The sequence below is a fragment of the Elephantulus edwardii genome, unplaced genomic scaffold, assembly GCF_000299155.1.
Source record: "Elephantulus edwardii isolate Elephantulus edwardi_28Jun2011 unplaced genomic scaffold, EleEdw1.0 scaffold00343, whole genome shotgun sequence".
Taxonomy (NCBI): Eukaryota; Metazoa; Chordata; class Mammalia; order Macroscelidea; family Macroscelididae; genus Elephantulus; species Elephantulus edwardii.
In genome coordinates this window covers 708,193-714,281 of record NW_006400093.1, presented here as the reverse complement: position 1 = coordinate 714,281, position 6,089 = coordinate 708,193, and positions in this window count along the sequence as shown.

Genomic DNA, 6,089 nt, shown 5'->3' with positions numbered 1-6,089 from the left:
AATACTACATAACTTTGGAAATGCTGGAGAGCATTATGTTGAGTGAATTAAAGTGGTCTTAAAGACAAATACTACATAAGAGCATTATGGTAAAAATAGAAGGATAACTAGTACAATATGTACAGGAACTCAAGGGGAGGGAATGGGAAGTGGACAGAGGAGGATAGGTAAGGGTGAAACTACAGATTTCAACAGTTTGGTAGGTGGAAGTGAGCGAGGGAAGTAAATGGAAAAGATTCAGGTGAAAAGATAGGGTAATGATGGTTGAGGTTCAATGGTGATTGATTTTATAAAACATAATGCATGAGAATGATTGTTTGAAACACAATGTGAATGAAGAATATTGTGAAACATCATGTATATAAACTTTGTAAGCAAACCAATTAAAAAAAAGAAAAACAGAATGTATATGAATGAGTGTGTAAGCACAATATAAATGAAAGATTGTATAAAACACAATGTATACGAAGGAAACATAATGTAAAGAAATTATTATATGAAAACCAATAAAACTGTTCAAAAAACACAAGACCACACAGTGATATAAGCCATTGATGAATAGTAATTAATTATATAAAGTACAATGTATAGAAATGAGTATATATAAAACAAAATTGACAAGAATTAAACAATGTATAAAATTAATTGTAAAGCTGGATGCTAGAAAATATGGGAGGAGAACACAAGAACATATAGATAAAATCAGTGGAAAATTAGAAGCCATATAAAAAGAACAAATTGAAATTAAAAATATTAAGAGGCTAACAAGCAGCCAAAATTGGGAGCTTCGAAGTTGGTGCTTTCCTGAGCCTTTGTATTTTCAGGCAGTAACAGCTGCCCTCCCAACTAGCTGCTTTTGGAGAGGAGATGCACATATACTTGAAGATGAACAAGCAGCCAGAATTGAGAGCTGCGTTGTTGAGAAGAGGTCACTTCCTAGAGCCTTTGTCTACTCGTGGTTATAGCTCCCCCTCAACCAATCTCAGAGAAGGGATACCAGTATTCCTGCCTTGGACATTAGTAAGTTCCCAAAATAGGGAGCTGCATTGTTGAGAAATTGATATATCTTTAGACCTTAGTCTGCTCAGGCAGAAATAGCTGCCCTCCCAACAGCCTCTTCTGGAGAGGAGATGTAAGTATGCTCGAACATTAGCAAGTAGACAAAATTGGAAGCTTCATTGTAGATAAGATGGCACTTCCTGAACCTTTATCTGCTCAAGCAGAAATAGCTGCATTCTCAACAAGTTGTTTCTGGAGAGGAGATGCTAGTATGCTTGGACATTAGCATTAGCAAATAGAATCAGGAGTTTCATTGAAGAGAAGTTGGCCTTTCTCCGAGCCTTTGTCTGCTCAGGTGGAAATAGTATGGGACAGGAGACACTAGGCTCCAGATATTAACAAGTAGCCAGAATTATGAGCTACATTGTTGAAAAGTTGGCACTTCCCTGACCTTTGCTGGCTTGGGGAAGAATAGCTCCCCTCACATCCAGTCCCAGAGAGGGTGGAGTTACCTAACAAAACCTCCTGAGACTAGGGGCTGCAGTGTTGGAACATTTTCACATTCCTGGGCCTTTCCTGTGAACAATATATCCCAGGCAGCACTATTGAGACTTTGCCTACTACTGAGAAAAACCTTCCTCCCTCATCAAACTACAGGAAAGGACAGATAAACAGGCCCAACAGAGCTGGGCAAAAGGAAAGACCTCAACTCCCTGCTCCACAAAGGACAACTGGATGAGAAGCTTGCCACAGGAATAGGGAACAGATCTGCCCATAGATGACCAACAGGGAAGACTATACTCAACCAGAGGCAACACATTAAGTCTGCAAGTTATCAACAACATAAAAAAAGATAAGGAACTATCGACAATGTCTGCAGAAATTGTGTCACGCATACTAAGAAGGATGCCATAAAAGCAGCAGGTAGCTTCAGATATAATGTAAAAAGAAGCCTTCTCCTAAAATACAGATCAGATTGCAAACCCAATAAATATTTCAGAGACTGAGAGGGAGAAGAAATATATCAACATAAAGTTATATGAAAGCTACTGAAGAAGTTACAAATGAAAGAATTGAAGTAAAAATAAAGAAAACACCACAGAGTCAGGTACTCTGAAGAAAAATTTCAATGTGAAATTACATGAACAGCTACTAAAGAAGTTACAAATGATAGGCAAACGAATTGAAATCATAAAGACAGAGGTAAAAAAAATTCTAAAATCAGCACAAAACAGAGCAGGTACAAACAAGACAAAAGAGGATAACACAATTACATAAAAATGTCATTTGGATAATCAAGATCAAAATGGCAGAATGTTCCAACAAGCTGAGGGGGGGAAAGAGTAAAACAAACAGACGAAAGAGCTAGAAGAAAAGAAACTCAATGGGAACGTAACAGAATAAAAACAAAGAGAATATGGAAGGCAAATTAAGAAAACATTACAATCATGTGGGATAACATCAAATGGTACAACTGGATTTTCAGAACAGGGTGGAGGTGGGTATAAAAAAAAGCATGAGAAAATTGTGTAGGAAACACCCCAGGTATCATTAAAATGAGGGAAATCACAGTCAAGAAGCTCAGTGAATTCCAAACAGACTAGAGTGCAAAAGGAAAACATTACGACATATCATAGTCAAATTCTTCAAAATCAAAGATAAGGATAGAATACGAAAAGCAAATTGAAAAAACAAAGAGTCACCTACAAAGGAGAACAAATTAGATTAAGCTATGATTTCTCAGCAGAAACTATACGAGTAGACAATGGGATGGAATAGACAAAAGACTGAAAGATACTGTTGGCCAGTCAAGGATTCTATACCTAGCAAAGCTGCCCATCAAATATGGAGAAATTAGGACATTTGTAGAAAAGTAAGAACTTAAGGACTTGAGAAGGATAAGATCAACTCTACAAGAAATATTAAGGGATGTCATTAACACAAAGACAGCAAAGGAAAGTGGATGGACAACAGTAACTAGAAACAACAGAAAAAAAAAACAGTAAAATAAAAGTAATAAAACCTGGCCTATCAATAATCACACTTACAGTCAATGGCTTAAATGCCGTGATTAAGAGAAAAAGAGTAAAAGAATGGATGAAAAACCAAAGCCCATCAATTAGCTGCTTATATATCTGAAAAACGAAGGCAAGAAAATCAAAGGCTGGAAAAGAAACACTGCCAAGAAAATAGCATCCACAAAGAAAGCAGGAGTGTCAATGTTAATCTGAAAAAATAGACTTCAGGATGAAAACCACCAAAAAGATAAGGAAGGGCACTATATAATAAAGACACAGTAGATTAAGAAGACATCTATTCACCAAATGATAGACCTGCAAAATGGATAAAATTATGGTTAATAGATCTGAAGAAAGAAACAGTACCACAGTAGTAGGTGGAGACTTTAGTACATCACACTCAACAAAGGACAAGTCACAGCAAAAGAAACTCAATAAAGATGCAGAAGAACTAAATTGTACAATTAGCCATATCTACCTAGAAGCTGTATTCAGGGAGTTGTTGTTATGTGCTGAATCACTTGTGACTCATAGCCACCGCTAGATACAACAGCTCTCAACCCTGCTGTATCCTGAGCCTACCTTATTGTCTCTGACACACCTAAGACCATAACCCTAATCACTGAGTCAATCTATTTTATCCAGGGTCTTCCTCTCTTGTGCTGTCCCTCCACCCTTCCAAGCATGATGTCCATCTCCAAGGATGAGTTCATCCTTGTAAAATGTCCAAAGTGTATTAGACGGACCTTCAGAATCCTTCCTTCCATGGAGGAGCCTGGTTTTACCCTCACTAGGACAAACCTGTTTGTTCTAGCAGTCCATGATATATCCACTACTCTTCTCTAGCACCACAGCTCAAAGGTATCAATTCCCCTTCTCTCTTCCCTAGTCATTGTCCAGTTTTCTGATGCATAGCAAGTAATTGAGGAGACCATGGCCTGGATCAGGACTGACACAGCTTCCCTTCAGTTTCCGGAAGAGGTCCCTGACAGCTGACTTTCCCAAAGTAGTTCATCTTTTGATTTCTTGGCTGCTGATACCAAGAGTGTTGATTGTGGCGCCAAGCAAACTGAAGTTATTAACAATCTCAGTCTCTTCACCATCTATTATGATGCTGCCAATTGGCCCAGTGGTGAGAATCTTCGTTTTGTTGTGGGTTTGTGGGTTTGTTTGGGTGGTTTGTTTTTGGGTTTTTTTTGTATTGAGCTTCAATCCATATTTAAGGCTGCAGTCTTTGACCTTCTGCAACAAATGCCTCAAGTCCTCCTCAGTTTTGGCAAGAAAAGTGTAATCTGCATAACACAGGTGTTGTGAATGCCACATTCCTCCTCATAAAGTCCAGACTCCTGAGTGATCTGTTCCACATATAGATTGAAAAGATATGGGGGTAGGATATATTCCAGGTGAATACTTTTCCCAATTTTGAACCATGAAGTGTTTACTTGCTCTGTTTTGATGACTGCCTCCTGGTCCAAGTATAGGTTTTGCAAAAGCACAATCAAGTGTTCTGGAATTCCCATTCTTTTCAGAGTCAGCCACAGTTTTTTGTGACCCACACAGGCAAATACCTTTGTATAATCAATAAAACAATGATAGACATCCCTCTGGTACTCTTTACTTTAGGTCAATAGTCATCTAACATTACCTATAATATCCCTAATACCACAGCCTTTTCTAAACCCAGGCGGACCATCCGGAAGTTCTCTGTAAATGTGCTGTTCCAGTTGTTTTTATAGGATCTTCAGCAGAATCCTGTTCATATGTGATTTTAATTACACTGTTCGATAATTTTCTCACTCTGTTGGGTAACTTTTCATTAGAATGGGAATATGGATGGCCAAGTGGTTGTCCTTCAGACTTCTTGGCACAACTTGCTGAGCACATCCAGTGCAGCATCTGTTTCTCAAAATGTCAATTGGCATGCTGTCAATTCCTGGGGCCTTATTGTTTGATAATTCCTTCAGATCAGCTTGAACTTCCTCCTTCATCACCACAGGCTTGCTCATACATTGTTTCATTAAATCCTTGTGTTTCAGCAAATTCCTTTTGGTACAGTGACTCTGTATAATCCTTCTATCTTCTTTTAATGCTTCCTGGATCATTTAATATTCTTCTCAAAGTACCCTTTAGTATTGAAACTCGAGACTTGAATTTCTTCTTCAATTCCTTCAGCTTAATAAATGCCTTAAGAGTTTGGCCCTTTTGATTTTCTGACTCCAGCTCTCTGCACATTTCATTACAATACCTTGCTTTGTCTTCCCATACTACCCTTTGAAACCCACTTACAATTTTCTCAACTGCACATGATACATTTTTCAGAAATAATTACGTATTAGGACACAAAGTAGGCATTAAAATAAAATAAAATGTCTTCTCAAACCACAATGTCATAAAACTGGAAATTAGCAAGAAGATAAAGGATGAAAATGGGAAAGCTAAATAAAACACTGATGGAGTACTACTGGGTTGTAGAATAAACAGTGAAATTTGTTCCTAAAACAAAGGAAAATACAACATATCAAAATCTCTAGAATACAGCTAAGGAGTCTTCAGAAGTCAGTTCATAACAATAAGCAAATGCTAGAAAAAAATAGGAGCAAAATTAATTACTTAATTCAACACATCCATCAAATTAAAAAAGAACAAGCTAATTCCACAGCCTCTAGAAGAAAGGAAATTATAAGGACAAGGGCTGAAACTAATGGCATAGAAAACAGAAAAACAATTGAAACCATAAATAACCCCAGTAGAAGATTCTCCCTAAGAGTTAATTAAATGGACATATCATTGGCAAATTTATGGGGGAAAGACACAAAGTATGGAAATAAGAAAATGAATAAGTGACATCACAACAGAATGAGCTGAAAGTAAATTGACAATAATGAATAATATGAAGAGCTATACTGTGATAAAGTTGAAAACCTAGAAGACACACCGTTTGCACTCTTCCTGGATGATAGCCTTGATATCTTCCCACAACTCATCTGGCCTTCGCTCATTAGTGTTCAAGGCCTCAAACATGTTCCTGAGATGGTTCTGAAATTCAAGTGGGATAGACTCAAAGTCATAAGT